The 25,371-nt window shown below is 39.7% G+C and overlaps 1 protein-coding gene across 1 annotated transcript in view; it reads right to left on the reverse strand.

Moving 5' to 3' along the window:
- NCKAP5 (NCK associated protein 5) overlaps window positions 1–25,371 on the reverse strand; it is a 406,910-nt gene that overhangs the window by 2,512 nt on the left and 379,027 nt on the right. The window lies entirely within an intron of this gene.

Genomic DNA, 25,371 nt, shown 5'->3' on the forward strand with positions numbered 1-25,371 from the left:
GGAGAGGGAAGATGCAAGAATTCTGAGATATGCTGTCAGAGTGCAAGCCATTCCTCATTTTTGGTATTGCCATCAGATAGCGAAGACCGAATCAGTAAATTACTGTCAACCCAAGACATTAATATTTTGGTTTAGATAGAAAATGAAATGGTATTTTAAGCACACTGAAAATACAGCATGGCCAGATGTATGGATGATGTGGGTCATTATATACGCAGTTGTAAAGGGTCATTAGAATTTTTTGAAAAATTAAAGTTTCAAGTCAAACGTGCATGCTGTGCTGCTTTTCCTTGGAAATCCTGGGCAAGAGGAAGACAAATTGTTACATAGTTTGATTGCTTGTTCTTATGGCTAGTTAGATAAAAATCAAAATGCCAGTCCAATGGCTGTTTATGTTGTGATCTTGTCATATTTCATAAGCTAACAATGCCTGGATTAGGTTAGTGTTTTTATCAAATGTTCCAAACTTAAGCAAAGCAACAGGAGATGCTAAAGTCTTAGTAAATGAAAATTTTCGGTTTGGTTCATTAATTAATCTTCAGTCTAAAAGGTTTTAGGGGATGTTCTGTTAGATTTTAGATGGCAGTTCAAACTAAGGTCTTCAATATCTGTAATTACAGTGTTTTCTGAAATAGAGGAATATAACGCTGGGTAACGGGAACAAACACAAATTTAGAACTCTTCAGTATAACTTCTCCGCAATTTCAGCTTAAAATGTTCTTCCCTTTGCCCTCATTTAAAATATTATACAGTATTACTGAAACAGTTGTTATTTCTCTGTAGGCCAGATGAGACAATTCTCAGATAGCATCAATAACATACATATTAGCACTTTTTGCTCTTCAGAGTACTAAACCTAAAATACTTTATTATATGACAGACTAAATGATTTTTCTCTGTGTCTATTTTTCCCACTTCATAGCTTTTCTTTAGATAAATTGAATGTGGCTGCTTAGCACAGACTTGGGGCTGCAAGAAGTCAATACTGGTGTTAGTGAGGTCTACGATAAAACTTTTATTGATTCAAATGGAGCCAATTTCAGCTTGTGGGTAGGAGGAGCAGAGACACCTAGAGTATTTGCTGCACAGAGCAGTCCAGATGAAGTATCAAAGTGAGAGCAGGATCTTTGGGTGGCTGAAGGATAGACTGAAACCACAGGACAGACTGGAGTGAATTCAGCAGTATATTCCGCATACGTGTAGTATCAAAAATTTATTATACCCTATGAGCACAACCTAGATTACAATCCCGCTTTAACCACACCCTAGTTTGTCGTTTAATATACGGCTAACGGTTCATAAAATATATTTGAGAAACTGCAGGGAACAAAAGTATTCTCTACAAATTTTAAGTAAAATTATTGAATCAAATGAAATTCAAGTGAAGTGAATCGCATCAATGAAACCCACTGGCAAAAGATACACAGAGTAGTGAACAGTGCATCTACGATATACCAAGAATTAAAGGAAAAAGTAATTCTAAAAGTTGTTGTAGTAAAATTTATTACTAAAATAGAGACAGAATTCAGAAATAAGTTATGGATATTTTTTGGACGTACAGTTGTCCTTTTTAGATGTCTTAATGCCCAGTTACATCCTTTTGTAAAAAAAAAATCTTTTCCTTTTTTTAACACATTACTGCAATAGTATGCAAGTATGCAAAGGTAATGCTCACGTGATGTGGCAAGTAATACTTTGCTTTTTTTCATTTGATGTAGGTGTAATCTGTTTGGCTACAATACACTGTTTCGCGCCACCTATTGCTAATTTTATAATCAGGTAAGAATGTGGGGTCATCTGGATGGGACTTTTGGTAGGGAATTAATATTCTAGAACTGTACTCAGATATCAGACGTACATTATGTACAATATGATCTTATCTCACAATTTTATTAGTACCGCTGCACTTAAATCTGTTAAATTTTCTGTTAAATCATATATGGAATAACAATATATTTGTAGTTAGAAAGGTAAAATATATCCTAGTCCTTGACACATAGAAGAAAACTCATTCACAGCCTGAGCTCCATGAGCAAAAATAAAGAAAACTTTAAGCAGAGATATTAATGTAAGACTTTGCATAATCAACAAATCATTTTCTCCCACAGTAACAAAATTATGTACATTCCTCGAGTTGAAAAGTCTCTGATAAATTTCTTTAAACTTGGTGTGTCAGAACAAATGTTACCCCAAGTTCTTTAAGAATTTTTTCTGTAGTTATAATAGATACAATTTGGAAAAAAAGATCAGAGAGTATTTATTTAGATTCATCCTTAATTAAGTTTCTTATTTTTCATGGCAGTCACAACAGCTGCTAGATGAATCAAAAGGCAAAACCAAAGTAACTATTATTAGAATTTGCTTGATAAATTGTGTATATGTGGTTAAGTAGTGTCTTTAGGTTTGTTCATGTAGATTTGTTACTGACTTCAGCAGAGTCACGGATATAACAAAGAACAAGGGTTAGCCCAAAGGTGTTAGTATTGTGCATTTTAAAGTAGTGAGTTCATTAATGCATTTGAGAGTCACACTAACGTGAATCAGTAACTTCTCCTGCAGATAGGAACATCTGGCAGCAGATCAGATGCGTTTTGTATCCATGAGAACTGGGTGAGATTTGGTAATAGTGTAGAGAGCAGCGAACCTCTAGGCCGTGGTTTCCAATCAAATCTTTCCCATATTAGTAGTGACTTTTTGCACAATGAACAGGTTGTTTCATCGCCAGGAAAAAAAAAGGACTTGGTGATTTTGTTCAGCGTTGCTAGAAGAGCTAAGATGGGACCAACAGCACGTGCTTGCAGACAGGAATCTTCTCAGAAGTAATACTTAAAGCCTTTTCAGCCTGAAGGTGTTGACTTTGCTGCTGACTATTCTGCATCTCTTCCATGTATAAATAAGGTGCCTGCTGCATTCGGTGTGGTCGCTTACATGTTTTCCTAACTATTAACTTAAGGGAAAAGATAAAAAGATGTAGTCATAGATTTTGGTCTAAGCAAAAAAGGCTCAGTGCATCAAAGGACTGTGATTTTCACAGTGCCTCTGTAAAAGCATTGGTCCATCACCCTAACGCAGATCAATGTATAGCTTGTTTTACTTATACTAACTATATTTTTGTATAGAAAATCCATACTGTTATAGCCTTAGGGTATGGGGAGCATTTGTTGTTCCACTCTGTGTCAGTGGAGAGCTTCCCACCACTGGCGTTTCTTAGCTAGTCAGCACGGGGTGCTTTATACCACCTGAGAGCAGTGCCTAGTTGTCAGAAGAAGAAAAACTCTATCTGACATAATACAGACATTCATCATGAGTCACATCACTTTGAAATAAACTCATGAGTCATGAATCAGAATAATGTTTCCTTGTTGGCAACATCCTAAAGGGAATAACTAAAACCCATTAGTGATATAATAAAACCTGGCATGTCACTTCGAGCACAGCAAATTAAGAAAACAAAACTAGCCTGCAGTTACACTGATACATTATAAATAGGTGTTATTTCTACATTAATACATCAAATTAGATTTTTTTTTTGAACTTTAAAAATGAGAGGTTACATGTGGGTAGAACGCATTTTCAGTGCTGTGCGTGAGCCAGGACCAGTCCCAACTGTAGCGGTTCCGAGTGGCACAAAGACTCTGCAGGTCTAATAGGAAGGAGCAGGGAAGGATGGGCTGGTTGATAGGTACAAAGGACCCCACAGCTGGCATGCAGAAAGGAATGCAACAGCAAGTCCGTTTCTTCTGTATGGTAACACGCAGAAGCTCTGATTGCCTGGAGGTCAGGCTATGCTTATAAGGCATGTCAGAGCCCAGAATTAGCAATGAACCATTCTGCAGGATAAATGTATTTTCCAGCTGTCTAAGTTTAGTTAACCAGCACTTTAAAGGGCTCAGAATCAGTTACACACAAGAATAAAATGAACTTTATTTATGTCTCCCATGCACTGGGCAATTTAGTTTTTAGATTAACACAAAAGCAAGAAGGGCACTGCTTCAAGTGAAGTATAACTGCAAAACACTATTGGGTAAAAACAACTAAATTGCTATGAGAATTAAATATAGATCAACAAAATCAATACTTAATTGTATAACTCAAGGTCTTTCATTTCAGATCTGATCTCTAATAGGAGATACAAAATATGTTCACTTTTTATTTTTTTAGATATTATTTAAAACTTCATTGTGAAGGAAAACAATTTTCTAGATTTTTACCCTTGTAAAAATTGTTACTTTGTCTGCATATGTTCAAGGTAAACTTGATCCCACAATGCCACTGTTTCTTATTTTAAATTCAGAGTTTTACCAATTTAGATATCCTCTAGTCCTATAATTGCTTTGTATTTATGACACAAGGGGTCTAAGTGGGATATGCAGCTGCAGCATTACATAGGTTGCTCATATATAACCTGTTTAGTAGGACATTTTTAATATGTTCACAGCTTCTTGTAAAATAGGTGTATTGAGATACAGAGCAGTATTCTGATCAGAGATATACGGGTGTAATCAGAAGTAACTTCCCACTGAATTCAGCGGTGTTACACGACCAGCTTGCAGTAGAAAGGTGTTAACATGAAAAGGGTTGGTTTTGAACTACCAGGTAGTAGCTCTCTATCAGCTAACCAGGACAGAATGCAATGGTAGACTTTGTGGAGAGAGAACAATCTCCAGATCTCATTTAATATCAGGTGGACAGGTAACACTCTGCAGTGAAAACAGTTGTACAGTCACGTCCAGGAAACTACAAAGGTGAAAGCTGTAACTGCATGACCTCTGCTGTATTACAGCTGAGCTAAAAATGTGATGTTTGAACTTCTTTCTCTTTAAAGCATAACCTTAAATAATAAGTTAAGCCTTGCTCTCCCTTGTATATTGTCAGAAGCTTTCATCTATTTTCTGGACTGACAGTAAAATAAATTTTGAAATAATGAATCACTTTTCTTTTTTCTACTTGAGCAGAAATCCCACGATTATTTTGCTGTAGCAGACAATGACATTCTCAAAGACACACCATCAGATTTTCAAGATAAACAATAAGTGCCAGTTTCTTTTCTTGGGAAAAAATGCATTGATATGAAGTATTTTTAGGTTCATTAGTCTGTTCAGCAGTTTATAGGAAAGCCATATATACATAGGTACGTATCATCCACTTACGGCATTATGGGTAATATAACAATGACAACAGAACCAAAGCTTACCTACTGGATTTAAGAGTATAGCAATCTACAAATATATTTTAGTATCACAAGACAGCATTTCTGATGATCCTGAATTGTAAGTAAATTACCTTAGAGGAAATAAAGCTGATTAGCATGAGCTGTGTATGATTCATAACTGCAGATCTGGACAAAACATCTAGCGCTTAATGAATAGTTGACTGAGGAGCTGAGACTTAAGTTGTCTGTAGCTTGAATTCTTGCGTGGTTTAGGAGATAAAAGATCGTTTAGTGAATTGAGCCTTATGCTTTCAAAAGCATAATTTTCATAAAATGACGAGATGACTAGGTACATTCAGCATTCTAATGCTAAGAGTATCATCCTCATAATTTACAAAGTATATGATTATTTTGTTGATACGACAAGACTGTTTGACCTGATTAGGTAGATACTAACCCTCTTTGAACTTCTGCATAATTTAATAAACCAGGATTTTCGGGTCCCAGTTTCCAGGTCAGGTAAATCTAGCTTTTTACTTTCTGCTCAGTTATGAACTGAATGCCACAAATGTCGTTTTCTCGTAGTGTCTCCGAATGGCCACTGGCTGCATCAACTGTGCACGGACAAAGCTTATTTGAAACGGAATAAGAAAATATAATTCTACATAGCAATACCTTGGAAAATGGTCACAATGCAGGTGCTCAGTCAAGTGTGTTGAGGGGATTTATTAAAAAGAAAAGCAATTAAACACCAGTACTTTCTCCAGAAGGTAAAGCAGAGCCTCACTCTGTTCGCATTGGCGGAATCACCAATTTTGCTTCTCACAGAGGAATCTACCCACTAAAAGCAATGCTTACTGCAGTCAGAGGCTCATCACAAGGCACTAGGAAGAAATATCCATGGTGAGAAAGGAAGCTGATACTCAGTTTTTCAAAACCTGATAGACTGAAAATGAACAAGACATGCATAGGACACACTTTGCTTTTCAGAGATCTTTTTAGCTCTACTTGTAGAGGGAGCTAGATAACAAAATTGTCCTGATTTTCTAGTGATGGGAAAAAAAACCACAGTGAAAAAAAATTCATACTGAAAGATAAGATTGCTGACAAAGCTACTGAACTCAACTTAACCATTTGAAGTTCAATACTATTCCTTGACAGAGTTATGTTGAGGGTTATGTCACCAGTGATAGCCTACTGAATGGTACTGGAACTATGCAGTCCTAAGTAACTTCACTGTTTCGGCCTTCATCAGGCTGTATTTCACCACACAGCATTTACATATGCAGAGGTTTGTCCTACTGAATGAAAGCAGTTGTCCTTACCTTACATGAAAGTGTGGCTGATTGTTTTAATAAAGAAGGGGCTTTATTAAAAAAGGGCTACAATTTTATCCTAGATTAGAGGTTTGGAGGATTTTCTTTTTTTTTTTTTTTTTAAGTTGGGATACTTACTCAGAACTGAATCAAGAAGGGGAAAAAAGTATAGTTCAAGAAAGATTCTTTAAATCTAATACAAAATGCAATTCTTAAAGAGACAGATTCTATCCCACATTAGACTGTAGCAGAAAATTCCTCTCAAACTCAGTAAATGCAGGGTCATACTCCAACATATAATCTCACTGACATTTTCAGTAATCGGGGTCATTTTTTTGTATGGCTGAACTATTCTCAGACTACTGTTCCTAACTATTAGCTGTATTCTTACCTGTCTTCATCTTCCACCTTTGGCTATTTTGAACAAGACTATTTATTTTGGTAATTACAAGGACACTTGTTCTCTCACTCTCCAGTGCTGTCTGAGTTCCTGGCCTGTAATGCCTGTACGCCAGTCACCCAGCATACTGATGGAAACAGAATTGCACTTCAAGACTGTACTGCAAATGGTAATTGGTAGTGGGCAATGATTTTCCACACTAGTAATCCTCTCTATTGAGTACTGGACTAGATTCACTTCAGGTTAGCCTGTGACTATCCGAGGTACATCAGCTGACCTGAGGGCAAAAAGACAGAAGCAACAGATAGAGAAGGAGCAATGTTACGTGGCAGCATCAAGAGCAAACCAGCAGTATGAAGAAGGCATGTAGAAATAATTCTCCCAGCTATGAAAATCGGCTTGTTGTATGCACTAAGAGGGCTGCACTGTCTGCAGGGGAGTTCAAAGAGTATGAATCTCTGCTGGAAGACCTGCAGAGGAAAGAAAGGGAATGTCCCTTCTTACAAGTTTTAAAGATGATTCATGGAGGTCATTTAAACAAAGGAGTGAGCTCCACAGCAAATAGTTTTCTCATTTTTAGCCTTTGAGGAGGACAGTTGGGAAGAGACAAACAATCTTTGCAGACCCATCAGTCCACCTCTGCGTGACTGCACATTTAGCCAGTGTGGAGGGAGCCTCCACGCACATCAGAATGATACTTCTTCCAAGCTCTCACCAAGCAGAAATACAGAGGTGATCATTTTCACATTTGGAAGCAGGATTTTCTTTATTCTTAAAAAAATCTGAATTAGCATGCTTAAACCCCACCCCAACAAAAGAGTTTATTTTAGGAGCCTGACGTTGTCATTTTCCTTCCCACTCCAGATTTTAATCAACTCTCTACGTATCAGAGGTTTTTTTACCTCTAATGAATCTAACCAAAACCCATTGCCCTTTCTTTCCCCTTCTGTGACACCTGGCCTCTGGAAGGCACTCATGAAACCCTCCAGGTGTGGCCTCCTCCGTGAGGATGTGGATACCACCTTCCCTAAGTGAGGGCTGGGGATGCGGCTGGGCCGGCGTGCCACATGCTGCAATGGTTAAGTGCTCCCGGAGGCAGCAGGGGAAGAGGCTGTAGCCCAGGTTGCCTTCCCAGTAAACCTGTCGCAGCCTGAACTATGTGCACGCTGTTTTCTGACCCTATGCAATGAGCCTTCAGAAGTTCCTTTGTAATCAGAGCAAACGGGGACAGGATAGATGCAAATAATGATGCTGGTTACATGACTGCACTTGCCACCTCTTCAGCTGATATTATGATCTGCACAATTTTCGGTACTGATTCAAGCAAAACATGAACTGCAGAATGGAAACCTGTGTTTAAGTTCATCTGCCATCAAATCCTACATAACAGTACAGTTACTTACACGTACTTTCTACATTTATGCAAACAATTTTTGCTGTAGGGCAGAATATTTTGAGGGACAGAGGCACAACATGCACAAAAATCTGAGCAAGAGTTTCAGATATAAGCTGCAGAACCAAATTAAAGTAGAAGGATTAAACCTCTCTTGCAATCTTTAGTTCATTTCAGTACACCAAGTTGTATCAATAAAGAGCCCATAGTATAAGTCAGCTAGAAAATAAATGCTATGAAGGATGTTGCATTTTATGTCATTTGAATTTGATTAGTGATTAGTCTTGGTGGTTAAACCACATGGGAACAGTAATCAAGGTTTCTCTACTGCGGTTCTGTAACAACTGGAAAACACTGTTGGCTCATGTCCTATACCATGATGGGATATTAACCTAAAATCTAATTAATCTATGAATGAATTATGGTTCTAGAAACATACTATATTATAATCAATTTTAAGTGAGTTCCTAACAGAAGATAAGATGAAGAAAAAGCTGTAAAATTACCAGAGGTTGATAAATTCTGTTTGCTATGACTGATGATTTTTATGGAGGATAATTTTACAATCCATCAAACTTTTGTCAGTTCAAGAATCATGCTGCCAAACGTATGCAGTAAATTAATTTTAAAATTTACATATTTATTAAAGATCTTATTGAAAACAGCAGGAAGTAAGCCTTGTTTGAATAATAAAATAACTTGTTATTCTACTGGAAAGGAAACAAAAAAAACAACCAACCTTCTATTAAGATGATTTTATAGTAAGGCAATAATTATAAACAGCTACATAAATTAGTTAACCAAACAATGTATTAAATAGCCAACCCAAAATTAATCAAGAATTAAAAAAACTGTTGGAAGATAATCAAGTAAAAAATGCAATTTAAAAGCTGAGAAGTTAATGGCTGCGTTTCAGATGTGCTTGAGGACATGTTTGTTAACTCAGGCCCATTGGCAGGAGCTCCCGGATTCCCTGTGAAAGCATGGGGAGCTGCAGGTGTCTGCCTGCGTGGCTTCCCCACTCAAGGTGCTGAAGAGGAAAGGAGTGTTAGCAACCTTCTCCTGCACGTGGCCACAGGAACGTGCCCAGTGTTGACATGCTGCTGGCTTGGGAACTCATTCTGTGACCCAAGCCTGGGATTATTCACAGAACAGAAGGCGTTACAGCTGCACCCTGGGCACCTCCCGCTAAAAGTTGAACAAGAACCTTGGAAACATCTGCTGAACGAGGGAAGAAAGAGAGACAACAAAGGAGCAAAGACCACGGCACATGGTAGGATGTGGCATAACCCACGAGGAGAGCAAGAACTACTTCCCCACCATTTACAGAAGGAAGGCTGAAGAAGTGTGCCAAAATGGTGGAACTGGGAAGCAAGGTGTTACGATCTGAGGCAAGTAAGGGACCTCAGAGACCAGCCAAGCAGAGTTCTTGGCTGTGTCTATTTGCAAGGCCTCATTTCAATGTTACCCATCAGTTATGTTACGAAGATTTTCTGCTTCACCTTTGACATATTACTCCACTGCTGTGATTCCTGTGCTGTCCATATCCCGCAGATGTGCTCCTGATATCAGAAAAGCACTGGAACCAGGTCTCGTCCTTTTTGTTTCCTTCCCTGGTCTCACCTCCACAATTGCTGCACTTTCCTTTGACCACTACCACCGCTGGGGCCAGCCATTCACACTCTTAAAATGCCTACTTTGCATATACAAAATACATAAGCCATCCTACCTGCATCCATCAGAAACAAGACTTGTGTTAACAACTGTGCTTCCTCGCTCAGCTCTCTCGCTTGTCTCATGAGAGACTGGGGTCAAGGAACAGGCCTTCTCATTTGATTTATGGATTACGGAGTACCTGGTGTACGTTCAAATACTGCAGTATGCCTGGTACCTGAGAGAATCCGTGTCATTTGGGGCGTCCGCCACAGTTACCAGGAGAAAGCACTATGCTTGCGCTTGTGGTGACAACACCGAGAAGAGAAACAAACTAAGATTAGATTTAATACTTTAGCTAGTGGACTAAAATATATCTTGATGGAAAATATACCGGTTTTAAGTAATCTCATATTTACCAGACAACTCAAGGATACAGTCCCGGGCTGTGACTCAGTAACCGTGTGGATTAATCCAAAAGGAAATGAGAGAGACAGGGCTACATGCAGGGCATAGGCAATTCATGTCATAAATGCAGATGGTAGGTGATATTCCTTTGCCCAGCTCTGTGAATTAAGCAGAGTAATGCTGGGCACCAAGATGACCACTGCTGGAGATACAGATGGAAGTTCCTACAGCCAGGAGATTTATGAAGTGTTCAACTTGCCTCCTCACAAAATTAAAGCAGCGATATACATTTTGATTAATATCCATATAATACGGCTGTGATCCAAGGGGAATTTTAGTTAATTTATGGGTTTAGATTCGTTTGCTTCATCTTTAAAATAGAAGTACATCTGTTTCTGGTCATGAGACCCTCTATCCTACTTTGTGGTTCAGCCAGGCACACGAAATGTCTCTCACTTGGATCTGGTAGGAGGCATTAGTGGTTGCAGACTCTCTGTGAGGGGACCAGCCTCAAAACAGAAAGGAGTCAAGGACAAGTGTGCTGGACAGACCTTTGCCTTTCCACCTTTGCCTTCCCTGGATACCAGCAAGGTTCAGGTTAAGCAGCTAACAGGATCTAAAAGGCTGGTAAACATTTGTGCTGAGTTCACCTGGGCTATAAAAGTCCCCTCTTAGAATGTAAGGTGTTATTTTGACAAGGCTTTGGAGGCTTTTTCAGAGAAAGCAGGCACTGTGAAAATATTGGGAACCCAAGGTTCTGTGGGGTCTGACCCCTCTATTTGGCTGTGAGAAAACCTTTGTTGGGAATGATCAAAGACGGAATTCGGTGTGAGGAACCAGGACAGGCTCCTGTTCCCACAGCGGGCTTCCTGCAGTGACAGAATAATATAGTATTTTTTGTATTGATTTTGCTACAATTTCTGTATAAATAAAGAAATCTGTGCGTGAAGTGATAGCCAGCCACATGAATGGATTTGTTGGACAAATGCTTTAGAAGATTTATTGACCTCAGCAATACAGAAGTGTTACTGCAGTATCAACGCTGCAAACTGTTGTGAGATACTGGTAATATAGAACATGTTCCTATGCCTAAAATACAGATTATAATATTGTTAATATAATAGGCCACTAGGAGGACTAAAATACAACTGGAGTTCATGCTGTTCACACTGTAGAGCTAACATGCCCTCATTTTTTGAATGACCAATGATGATACAAACAGGACATTTGGATAAAAATGCAGAATAAAGCAGTTCCCAGGTCCTATTAGCGAATGAATAATTTGAAAAGTGTTGCTGAAAATGAACAGGCATTTGATATTTATTGGAATACAAAAAAATCTTTAAATTGTTAATTTCTTCGATATTTTGGATTATTCAGGATTCAAATACTTGTAAGAATGGAATAAAAATTTCCTCCATGCGCAGACATTGTTAGGAGCCCTGTATGGACAGCAGGACTGCTGAAGGCGGTATAGTTCTGCTCATGCAAAACTCTTTGCAGGATCAGGGTGTGAATTTGCTTCTGACATTCTGAAAACTCCTCAGCAGAGCGGCGATGTGTTTGTGGTTAGCCCTTGTAGCGCAAGATCCCATCTTCAGTAAGAATGCTTGATGAGAATATTAAGTGATAATGATTAGTTGTTTAGCACTGCTATGGGGCCTTCAAAGCCCTCAAAGCAGCCTGCTAACAGTACTGGATTAAATTCTAAATGCAGCTGGAAGGTATTATTTATATTCTTTATTTAAAAATGGGGAATTTAATAGCAAGAGAGGTTTAACAATTTGGACAGTCAGCCAGAACATCACCCTGATCTCCACAGTCCTGCACTCTTAACTGCTAGCGTTTTTGTCACTATTTGAATATTTATTTTTTCTTTGCAGGCAGAAAATTCTCTGTGGAAAGACAGAGGTCTGCATCGTTCTCCTCACTAGAGAGCATCTGAAATGCTCTTCAACATACAAGACCTGGCATTTTATCCAGTGTATGTGGTAGTTAATCAAATGTTTTGCACTGACTTCAGTAGACTTTGGATCAGACTCTTGATGTATTAGAGAGATAAATTATTTAACTTACTGAGTTCCCTTAGAAACAAAATATTGAGCTGCAAACAAAGCTAACAAACACCAAATGGGATACCATCTGCTGCAATGAACAGAACATGACCAGTTTCCCCCATGCTTGAGATTCTTCCAAAATACAATCTGAAATAGGTTTGTTAAACTCCCAACTGTCTCACAAAATTGGCTTAGCACAGGTTAGCAAATGCTAATGCCACCAGCAGCAGCAAGCCAGACTCTGATATATCAATTGGAGTTGTCTGTGATTTTATTTCTACTGGACTGCCCTGCGTAAAAGCTCAGGGGTTTTCTGCTATCCAGAGCCTATGGGGCCTACGGAGATGTTTCTGTTTGTGCCCTATGTCCTGTGGCCTATGGACACTGAGCAGTTTCTGTCCCTGAGTAAATATGAATGCTAATTATCTATATAATGGTGCACTCATAAATCTGGATTCTTCTCTCCTTTGACATCCAGACTCCATGCCTTACAACCTTCTGGAGGAACAGGATATGGAGGCAAAAGAAGCTCTACCTCCCACAGGAATGGCAGGAGATAACTGAAAGCCCAAGTCCAGAGCATTCCCTACTTGGTATTGAAGTTTTTGGCTGTGACGGAGAACGTGTGGGTTCCCAAACACTTTCACAGGGACAGAAAGACACTGCTGAGCTAAATGCAGTGCATGTGACACCAGTGGGTGCCATCAACATTAGCTCCCTTTCCACTTAGAAAACATACTAATTGAGCAACCGAGTAGTTTTTATGTAATGTGAGGAAAAAACCCAACAGTATTTGCCCTGTAAAGCAAGACAAGAAGATAAATGTCTTCATACCTGAATTTCAGACACTTCATCTTCTAGCATCATCACTACAAGTGATGAAACTACCATGAGCAAACAGAACCTCCAAAGGCTATTAAGTCTTTAGCAGTTAACTGGAAAGGCTACAGCTCTCCACATTACGCAGCTCTTTTACACGGTGACTGCTGTTCTTTGGCTTGCTCTGCTGCCTCTGTTTTCATCACTGTGCTGCTAATGATGTCATAATACAGATCCCATGTTTTTACAATGGATTTTATTTATAGAAATGCTGTATTATAAATGTTGAACTCTCTGGTACCCTGGCTTGTTACAGTGGTTCTCAGAAACATGAAAAGAAAGGATGGTTCCAATAATAGTAATAATAAAAACATTTTGTAAAATTATATAGATGATAGTTTTAGCGTTTTCCAGTTGTTCATACTCCAATGACATGGAAAATGCAATAAAGAAATGGGTTTGAAAGTACAAAGAGTTTCATTATGATATGATCTTAACTATAACATTGTAGGACCAGATTAAAAAATACACAGTATTTGGCCTTCCTTTTAACTCAGGGGAAAATGGCTGCTGAGGTTCCATGACATTGCCCACAGAGCCTACGTACAGAAGTAGGATGCTACAGATCAAAATTCTGTCAGATAGAGGGAGAATATCTAAACCAAATTTCAAGCACCTATAGGAACACCATGATTTTCACAGGTTCCAAATACACGACTGTCAGAGACATCAACAATTGCTGCAAATTTCTAGCACCTTTGAAAACTGGGCAGCTGAAGTGTCTAAATATGAATTTAGGTACAGCCATTAGGAAATGAAGCTTGAAAAAACTGGCCTATATTTTTACTGATTAGGGGCCACAAGCAAGACTCTGCAGTTCTTTCAACAGCGATCAGGCAGTGTGTGCTGGCTGCTTAGCTACTTCTGTTCCTTGGTTTCAGGCACTGTCTGAAAAGCTCTTACATTTCAAATCTGTTTTGCATCTTAGTACAGGCGTTACCAACAAGTTTCCCAATCTGGTAACTTTTCTGTGGATAAAATGTCTTGGTGAAGCTTAGACACTCCTGTTGTAAGAAATATCCTAGGCTATTACTGCATGATTAACATTTTAATTTTATAATGCTCAGCAATATAATATATTCATATTTAATTTTTTCATTCCCACCCACTTCTGCTTTACTTTTCATCCACCCAAATCCATCCAATAATGCAATCATCAGGCACAGTCACCATGGGTTCACAAAGGGAAAGTCCTGTTTAACTAATTTGATATCCTTCTATGATAAGGTCACCTGCCTAGTGGATGAAGGGAAGGCAGTGGATGTAGTTTTTCTGGATTTTAGTAAGGCTTTTGATACCATCCCTCACAGCATCCGTCTGGACAAGTTGTCCAACTGTGGGATGAGCAGGTTCACGATGCACTGGGTGAAGAACTGGCTGAAGGGCAGAGCTCAAAGGGCTGTAGTGAATGGGGCTACACCTGGCTGGCGACCAGTCACCAGCAGTGTTCCTCAGGGTTCAATTCTAGGGCCAGCCCTGTTCAATACATTTATCAACGATCTGGATGCAGGAATTGGATACACCATTAGAAAGTTTGCTGATGATACCAAACTGGGAGGTGCTGTTGACTTTCTTGAGGGACTAGATTGGAGCACTGGGCTAGGATTAACGGGATGAAATTTAACAAGTTGAAATGCTGGATTTGGCACCTAGAATGGAGTAATGCCAGGCACAAGTATAAATTGGGAGAGGAGTGGCTGGAGAGCAGCCCTGCAGAAAGGGATCTGGGGTGCTGGTGGACAGCAGGCACAAGAGGAGCCAGCAGTGTGCCCTGGCAGCCAAGGGGGCAAACTGCATCATGGGGTGCATCAAGCACGACATGACCAGCCCATCAAAAGAGGGGATTATCCTGCTGTATTCAGCGTTGGTGCGGCCTCACCTTGAGTGCTGTGTGCAGTTCTGGGCCCCACAATTTAAGAAGGATGTGAAGGTCCTGGAATGTGTCCAGAGGAGGACAACAAAGCTGGTTAAAGGGCTGGAAGGAATGTCCTGTGAGGAGTGGCTGAGGACCCTGGGTTTGTCTGGGTTGGAGAAAAGGAGGCTGAGGGGAGACCTCATTGCTCTTGGAAGTTTCCTGAGGAGGAGACGTGGAGAGGGAGGTGCTGAGCTCTTCTCCCTGGTATGCAGTGACAGGACGCGTGGGAATGGTTCAAAGCTGGACCAGTGGAGGTTTAGACTGGACATTAGGAAACATTTCTTTACTGAGAGGGTGGTCAAACACTGGAACAGGCTTCCTAGAGAGCTGGTCGATGTCCCAAGGCTGCCAGTGTTTAAGAGGCATTTGGACAATGCCCTTAATAACATGCTTTAACTTTTGGTCAGCCCTGAATTGGTCAGGCAGCTGGACTAGATGATCGTTGTAGGTCCCTTCCAACTGAAAGAGTTCAGTTCAGTTCTATTCTATTCTATTCTGTTCTGTTCTAATGCTGAAGAGAAACTGAATAGCAATTCCAGCTTGCAAGCAATCTGAGGTCTTGTTTTAGAGTACACTTTACAGAGCATTCAGTAACCCATAGGATATGTGCATATGCAGTAGGATGTTAGAAAAATAACTTTTAAATGTTTGACTGGCAATTATTCAGATAATTCTTCAAATAATCACTTGTGGTTTTATTTGCTGAGAATAACACTAGAGTAGTTAAGGGAAGTGCTGAAGGCTACAGCTTTTTATAGTATGTAAAAGTTTTAGTGACCTCTATTAATGACCAGGCAAAGAATGGAGTAATCCAGAGAAGGCGGCACTAATGGGAGTGGAGCTGTCAGGATCTGTCTCAGTCATTGATGGATTGATGGGCAGTTCAGGCTGGGAGGACTCTGACATGGGCTATGAAAACTTATCTCATTCTTCTTAGGCTTCGTGAAAGATAATTAAACATTTAAATTACATAGCTATATCTTAAAAACTTCCCAAACTTCCCTGTGTCACTTTATTGCTAATAAGCCTGCTAAATCCCATGTTTGTTTCTCCTACCAAATACAAATATTACTTTCCATGAAAATAATATGGATGCTGCACAAGGCCTGGAATTCATGTGCCAGGGCCTAAAATACAGTAAGAAATAAAATACTTCACTTTGGGACTTGCTATAGAGTGTTTGAGTTCACAAAAAACATTTAACCAATATTTTTCTTAAGGATTTAGACAATCTGTGTGTCATATTGAACAAAATCCAGTATAACTTCTCATTTAAATAAAAGGTGAATCACTTTTGGGAGATGAAAACAGCTTGTGGAACAAACTATAAACACCTTCAAATTATTGCAATATGATTTTTGCAGATATTTGACAATAAAAATTGCCTTCTTTTCAAAGAGTATGTTGATTAGGATATTATTGTCTGTGTACATATGAAAAGAAAAAGTATCCTCTTAAAAAACGGAATAGTTTACTAACATATTTTCAGCATACTACCACAGTTCCGGCTACCATCAGTTGTGTAACTTATTCCTCATGTATTCCGCTCAGAACAGAACACTCATACTAAAAGATCAGTCATTTCCTACCCTTCCCTGCATGATACTTGAGTGCTTTATGCAAAACTTATCACTGTTATAGATGAAGAAGGCAAGTTTCAGCTGGAAAAACAACTCACAAAGATATTACAGCATTATTCATCTCATTTAACTCTGCTAATCAGATGCTCCTCTTGGAGTCAAAATATTTTCCAGCTTCAGAAAACGAACAGCTCACTGAATACCTCTCTGCCCTACTGCTCTTATCTTGATTGAGTCAATCCAATGTTTAGTGTATCCAATTTATTTTTTAGCTTTTTCTTTTATTACTAATATCATTTCTACCATTACAACAATTACACTATCTCACAAGCTTACTAATATTTATCATTTGTTGCTGTTAATGTGCCCTGAATTCCATTTTGGCCTACAGTATTATTATAATGTTCCAATTCAACACAGAGGGAAATGAAACCTGAAGCTTTATTTCCAAAGATGGAGGACTGAAGAGTGTCTGGTTACAAATGGCAAAAACATTAGTGCACTTTGGGCCATGCTGCAAATCACAGCAGCTCCATCTGTCAAACCTTTGAAAAGCTCAGAACATTTTCCACTCAGGGAAATCACTAGCAAATGATACTTTTATTCAGTGTGTACTTTTGGTTCTTATTAGACTAAAGGACCTACCTACTTACACCTAAGAGCCACAGTGTCTATTACATCCTTATGTAATCTTCAGTTATATAGGCAAATAGACATTATAGTGCTCAGGGTGTATCTGCACGGCATGGTGCAGTGTGATGCGAAGATATCGGTGAGCAAGCTGGGTGGGCTGGGACCAAATGCAGTGGGGTCTTATCAACACTCTGCTTATTTCAGCTCCCCAGCCCTGCTGAGAAATAGCCCAGAGTAACCAGGCCATAAGGAGCTGCGCTAACACTGTGCCCAAGCAGGCTCACTGTAAATTAGCTCTGTATAGCTCTGCGTTGCTCTGGGCATTCGTACACGAGCAGTTTTGGTCCGCTTCTCCGGGACTCCAGCAAATGAGCTGCTGGACTTTTTGCGACATCTGGGCCAGTGTGTAACGTGGTTATGCAGCTCCTACATGCTGAAAAGACAAGGTTCTCTCTGTAATTTGAAATTACTTGCTGAGACAGTGGGATATGGGGTTTCTGCTCCAGTGATAAAGTTTTTCCACTCAAAAAAGGGCAAAGTTCTTCCCTCCTTACAGTGCCAAAGGGGTTACATCCAGCGAGCACAATACTCCAGCTGTGGCCACAGGACAGCTCACTGTGTTGCCTTCAATCAGACGAGCCCACACATCTACATCTGGCACCTGGCAAACCACACAGGCACACTTCACTCGGTGCTGTGAGTTATTTGGGGATTTAGCGTTACATGACACTGTGCCATAGGCACTAGAACTGCACCTACATGCCAGTGATGCTGCAAGTCCTTAACTCTCCTCCCGTAGCTACAGCTTTTCACTTCCTCCGCGCCTTCTCTCAGACTCACATCCAAACTATTCTCCTGCTAGCCTTGCACACCATGTGTTTTAAATGCCACCCAGCCTGCTGTACTATGCCAAAGACTTTCTGTCCCTCACCAATATCCAAATACTCTTTTAAAACGCTGTGCTAAAAGATATTTGAGTTAAAATGTCGCCACCTACCCGTCCCCATAAATACACTAACCAAACATAAAAGAGAGAGAACTTTTACACCAGCTGGAGGGCTAGTCAGAATGGGATTTGGTGGCACAGTACTAGAACTACTGAGTCCATTAGTGCTAGAAGCAGAACTGTATCAGCAGATAACAGCTTCCAGTTTTTTTAGGGTATGTTCTTCCTAAAAATATCCCTTGCATACCATTAAAAAAGTTATTTTCTCTGGCGGACTCTGCCTTCCAAATGTCGTTTTGCCTTGCCAAAGCCTTTTAAAAACTTTAAAAAGTTATGGAGAATGTTATCCTCCTCCTTGCTGAGCCACTCTCCATTGCATGATTTTTTACTAAAACTCTCAGCAGTGTAAGAAGCCTCAGTTGTTTCACCTAGAAGGCACAGGGAGAGAAATGAGTCTCTGTATGACTGCAGCTTTTTATTGTTGCCAAGCTAGTTCCTCAGGCTAACTGTAAGAATGTTCTTCCACACTACACAACATTTCTTTTAAGTGATACACGTCAAGTGAGACTTTGGTCCCAGGAGACTGCCTAGCAGTCTTCGAAGTGCTTGTTTGCTGTCTCTTCACTTTACTTTTTGGAGGCAACTTTGATGGCAAGATACTAGAAACAATAAGACCTGATTAGCAACATAAGGCTTGGTAGCAGATCTCAGAATGTGAACTTGCCCTATGGAGGGGAAAAAAACATGCAGAGACGTGAGATTTGTTGATGTCTGGAGACATCCTAGCCTATTTCTAATTTCACATTTCCCCACATGAGTTGAATCAGACTTGAGGCTAGAAAAATATTTTAAGTTCTGTACTACTCCCATGGGTGGTATGGTAAAATCTGTTTTCTTATCAGATCATGCTCCTTTGGTTTTTGTCACTTACGTTGTCAAATACTCCTATAAAATTCCCCTGACAATAGATCTTACATCAACTTGGGTAATTACCCAGACAGTCTTTGCTTTGACGGAACAAGTATTGCATCATTCATCTGAGAATCAAACCCCTTTGATTAAACACAAAGGAAGTCTCGCAGCCCCAAGCCTGTCAGCGGGTAAATTCTATCGAGACAATTTTGACAAATGGAAACATGTGTAGCCTAAAGACCCCCATAAATACCACGTTTAGTGGCTACTTGAGTAGTGCAGCCCATGCCTGGTAAGGCCTCGTGCGAGCGCTCCCAGTGACCTCCCCGCGGTGGCGGCAGACAGACGCGACCTTGCCTGGCAGCACCAGCTCTGGAGGCAGAGGTCCAGGGCAGCTCCGAGCAAGCATGCACGAGGCGAGTGAGCTCGGGGGAAGCCTAGCTCCAGCCGGGCCACTTCAGGCCTGCCATGACTGGACTGTGCTCCAACCCGAGCGGGTACGTCTGCGTGGTGTTACACCACCGTGAGACTTCTGGCTTGGGTCCTAGCCCACTCGAGCACAGCGCGCAGAACGTGCTCCCTTTCTTTGGGTGAGGCAGATCGCTCTGCTTTCAAAACAGAAGTGCTGAGTCCTATATGGACCTACAAGTCTGCTGGGTGGTTTACTTTCCCTTTGTAACACTGCCCTTTATTAAACTGTTGCTGGATCTTCTGTACATACCCTGTGCTAACATGATGTGAGTTTTGAAGATCTAATGCAAAAGCATAAATACAGTAAACATTATTTTCAGGTTTTGTGACAGAGAGGACAAAAGGATATCTGATCCTGACTGAATTAGAACATCTAAGCTGGCATCACCTCATGTTTACATCAATAGACCACCTCCCTAAACATATGCAATGATTTGATATCCTAATTTCTAACATGAAAAAAAAGCATTGATCTTAAAACACAAGCGGTGGGTGAATGAGTCTGCAGACTTATTCCCCATCTACAAATTGTACAATGTCAGTATCTTCCTTAACATCTTAGGTCCATCAGGGCTAGGAAAGGAAATATAACTGATTCCTTCCTCACCTCATCATCTTCCTCTCTCTTAAGCCTGACAAGGAAAATGGCAAAGAGGAGGTGAGGTTTCTGTGCTTGATACACAGAAAACTGAATTATACAATTAGTACACAGAAATCCATAATCAACTAATTCCTGGATTTGATCAGCCCATCTAGATACTTTCTCTTATTGACAAGTGACCCCTTCTACCTTCTATTACTTTCTAGTATAATCATTTGTAAGAGTTGCTCCAAATTCTATATTTGCAGTAACATACACATTGTACAAAACAAGCTAAGACCTAGCTCATCTAGAGCATTTGCTGTTTTCTTTCTGGTTGTAACATGAGATAGGTATTGTCCCCAATTTACAGACAGTGAAACTGAGATCCTGAGACCAAGCAACTAGCCAAAAATCACTCAGTGCTGCCCCAGCTGCAGAAACTCTTGTCATCATGAAAGTACCAGCAAGGTAGTTATTTAGTGCTCACCTGAGGGTGCACTGAGATGCAGTTTCACTCTCTAAAATACAAATAGTAGCTACAATAGCTGCCTTTTACTCGTTCCCCACAGAGGAAAGCTTGGCGCAATGTTCATCTTCCTACCTTTGGGTTGAAAGTTTGGTACTCAGTATAAGCTAGCTGTGTAGGCTCCCATTCTCTGTCAAGTCAAGGAAGCAAGGAGTTCCACAGGTCAATACCTCCTTCCCACTTCAAACTCTTAGGATGCAGCTCTTCCCAACTGCTAATTGGACCCAAATCATTATCTTAAAGCTTTTTCATGTGTGATAAGCAGAATCTCTCCCTAAGCATACCTGATAATGGGAAAAAAATCAGTTCTCTGTAGAAGCAGAGTGCACACGGTCTCCCTGGAACTACTTCAGACATTTAAATACGGAGAGTCTCTTTTAAGAGGGGCTCCATCTAAGAGCCTAAGAGCTTCTCTCTTTCAGAGAGAATAAGGCACCTTCAGAAAGTGACTCAGAGAACCAAATCAGGCACATAAACTTTGCTGGCATGTTCTCCAAGAGCTGCCTAAATAGGTGAACAGTGCAAAGTGCCCAGTGTGCTGCCAGTTCATACCCTAGCTCAGGACTTACTGATCTCTGTAGGGGACAAGACACAAGCAGAAGCAGCTCATGCCTTTCTTTGTTTCCCCCCTACTCTTGTTTAGTGTAGCCTGCAGAGGGGTCTAGCCTGCTTTAACTATTGCTGTAATTCAGGAACGCTGGAACATCCTCTGTAGTATCAGCTTAATGCTCTGGGATCCTTGAGGATGGCAAGTGTTGTGCAATTACCAAACTTTCTTATTCTTGTGTCTTATTCTTGTTAATACGATGCATTAGAAGGCTTGTGAGCACAATGAGCCAATCATATAGCATTAACACCCAATCAGCTGACTCAGCTGTAAAAAACCTCAAGTTTATCTGGGAATGCCGCCACGTCAGTCCCATTTCTAAGTGTAGCCAAAACAGCAGCAACTTCTCTAATTTTTCCTTTTCCTGTATTTGCCAGCAAGCTCTAATATCTACTTGAATTGCAAGACATGGTGATTTGAGCATTTGATCTCCTTCACGAATCATCTGTACAAGACATACAAACTCTGCTGTGTTGAATAAGACTGTAACTTCACATTGCACATACAAGCCTCTTTCATTAAATGAGCCCCCTAGTTAAATTGCTAATGTAGTTAGCATTGTAACTGTGCCAGAAATGTCGGATTTCTCATGTATGTCATCACAACTGAAGGAAAACAAGAGGATTTAGAAACTTGTGATGGGTACCAACCCTTTCCATATAGGATCTTTTCTTTAAAGTGCTCATCAAGTCATGCCTTGAAATACAAGCAAGTCTTGATGGTGACTCAAACTGAGTAATACATAGGGACAAAAGAAAGCAAGAAGGGCTGTATTACAGAAAAAAAGTATGTGATGGTTGGTTAAGGACAGAGAAGAAAACACATTTTTCATGATGCTTTGGGATCATAAGGATGATTAAGTAATAAAATCTTTGACCAACTCAGTTACTCCTCCAAGGGAACAAAGAAGACAGTAAAAAGTCTTGTGTCGCATCTCATTTGATCATAAGTTAATAAACAATGGGCCGGGGTGAGGGAAATTTATCTTGTTTTCCAAATTCTTATAAGAAAAAATAAATCACTGAGCTTTTAACGTCTAAACAGTAAATTAACTGAAATGTGAAATAATTTTTTCATTGCAAAAATATGGTCGCCATCATGACGTCAGCAAAGTGCTCGAGGCACGGCCAGTTATGCTGTAAGGAAGAGGAACAGCTGTTTAATGCAGGCCTCACTGAAGTTTCACTGAATACGTGTCTCCCATGGGGTGACTGCAGTGGACTTTGGATCAGGTGCTGCATATGTTTTATTAAATCAGAGAAGTTACTGTTTAATTGAAATTAATTCCATTGACACATATAAAAATAATTGTTTCTAGTTTTCAAAATCCTGCATGAGAAAAATACACCATGGATGTTAATGTAAGTCAAAGTTTTATGTCCATGAGTCAATGCATTTTATTCCTTTCTTTGAAATTGTGATTTGTTTTTCTTGTGCAAAATTCTGCAGTGTACAAAAGGATGACATTATTTCAGAGTATGTTTCCCAGGTCAAAATAAATGTAACATCAAATTGGTCTTAGTGCCAAGAGAATTTAACCAGGATGCTGTTTAAGACTTGGCAGATAAGAAACTGGAACAATAAATACTTCTCCTGTCAATGTGTAAAAGCCTTTTTTGATTCCTCAAACTGTCCATTCAGTGTCCATTTATCATAGTAATTGCCCATTGGTTGTTTCCCTTCTGAAGCTCCTTCTGTGCAATACTTTTTTGCTGATAAAACTTGTTGTGTATATAGTTTTGGGGTAATGCTGGTGAATCTGTTCGGTGAGAAGGAGACAATTCAAATGACAATAAGTCTGGGTTAACAGAGCTTTCTGCCAGAATGTCTCATTAGAGCACGCGGTCTGAAGCCACTATCGTACTGGTGCTGTACAGTCCAATTTAATTGGGCTGAGGAACTGATACAGCACACTGCTCTTTCGACAAGCAGCGTAAACTCATTCTGTCCATCACGACATCTGGTGTTTTTTTTTTTAAAGGCTTCACACACACCATTTGGGAATGAAATTCAAAGCACGTAGCATTTCCTTTTTCAAAATGCCAAATATTCTGCATGAAAGCTGCATTTTTTCCTCCCTCAAAACTTATCTGTTTTTTTCCAGAGTTGTTGGCCAAAAGTGCCTCAGTTTCTGGTGTCCTTTTTTTGTGGGTAATGTTCCAGATCACACAGTTCTAATTTAAACAGACTGTGGATCTTCTTGGGTTGGACAAATTACAGCTGAGAAAAATTTGCCGTGCTGGTTCAAACAAGGAGTTCAGGGCAACCTGCTTTTCATGGTTACTGCTCCTCGTTTGTCATTCTGAAAAGTTTAATACTAACAGGCAAATCTCTAGTGCTTTATTGAGCTTTCATTGTTCACCAAGAGGCAATGCTGTTTTGAGAGCTATTTCAGATCCTCAAAAAGTAATCTCAAAAGCCCCCCCAATATAATGCATGAAAAATGCCAGTGCTGGGTTATACCTGTTGCCTTCTCATTTAATGACGGATTTTGACAAGGATCCTAAGGCTATTTCAGTGAGTCTTGTTTAAGTTTTGGTGCTGATTGGGCACATTGCAGAGATGTCATGTGCAAGAAATGCACAAGAAGAATGAATTAAAAGTAGATGCGACTCTGAGCCACTTTTCTATAGTGGAATCAAATCTAATTGCTCTGTTAATAGCAAAAGACCTTGGCCTTCAGAAGGCAGAACTGATTTTTATATTTTTTTATATATATATATATACACACATAGATATATGTATAATTCATCCCATCTGCATAATTAAGCTATGAATTTCTAGATGTTCAAGATGAGGACTTAAGTGATGCTCAAATTATTTTCCTTCATCTATCCTTTTTAATACTCTTCTGCTACCTTTTTTTTACCTTTTCTTCTTCCCAACTATGAAGCCAGAATCTTGAAAATTGTTCTTTCTAATACAACCCAAATATATTAAAATTGAATCATATTCTGGGTACTGGTGAAATTTGGTTGATTGGGAAATGAGGCAGATACGTTTAAGGATTTTTCTTTTGAAGTTCATGAGTCAATTTAATATTCAGTTAAGCAGGGCTTTCATGCCAGCAGAGTTGGAATAAACAGGGGCATTGCCAGTTTGTTCCACACATTCCTTCTGCACATTTGGCCCAGATTCCTGAAAGTTGTAAGACTCTAACTTTGGTTAGAGTTAATCACCTCTGAATTTACAATGCAGTGATTTTCTGAAGCTGAAAACTGGGGTCTGGGAAGAGATAGAGATTCTTCTTCATTTATGAACTATGCCAGTTTGCTACAAAACAGCAGCTCATTCATTATTTTCTGCTACCACCTTTGTTTATACGGTAATATACCCAAAGTGTGCTGAGTGCTGCACACAGAAATGAAAGAGCTTGTATTTGAAAAAAAGAACTGAGGAAAGAGACTGAACATGGAGGCAAAATTATTACAGTGGATCATGGCTGGGTGGCTCTAATTGCAAACAAATAGGCTTGTTAGAACAAAGGAGAGAAAAAGTGAGAAAGAAGTGTGAGGATGAGAGGAGAAGGCATGAGAAAAGAGGAGGAAAAGAGTACATTGAGAAGTTGCTTTTCAGGGTTGTTGAGACTGCATAGTGTCAGGCTCAATGTTTTTAGAGACAGAAATAGCAAGTGGATTCACAGGAAGTAAGGGGAGAAAACAAATTTAGTTCAGTTTCATGTCAAGAGCCACCAATCAGATCAGGACTGATCTCATCAAAATAATGTTTAAAACCCTCAAATCAGGAGTTCCAGAGCTAACACTAAGAGTTATTTCAAAAGAGACCAGAAGATAGCTGAGTTCCATAGCATAGTTTCATTTGAATTTTCAGGAGTACTACTTCAGATATTTAAGTCATTTACTACATGTTGTGCTGTACATACTATCTAACTACATGTGAAGGGGCAGCCTTAAACGATAAATTCTGTGTTTTCTTGCCA

This window comes from Nipponia nippon, unplaced genomic scaffold (assembly GCF_047370975.1).
Source record: "Nipponia nippon isolate SJK-2023a ecotype South Korea unplaced genomic scaffold, ASM4737097v1 scaffold_5, whole genome shotgun sequence".
NCBI lineage: Eukaryota > Metazoa > Chordata > Aves > Pelecaniformes > Threskiornithidae > Nipponia > Nipponia nippon.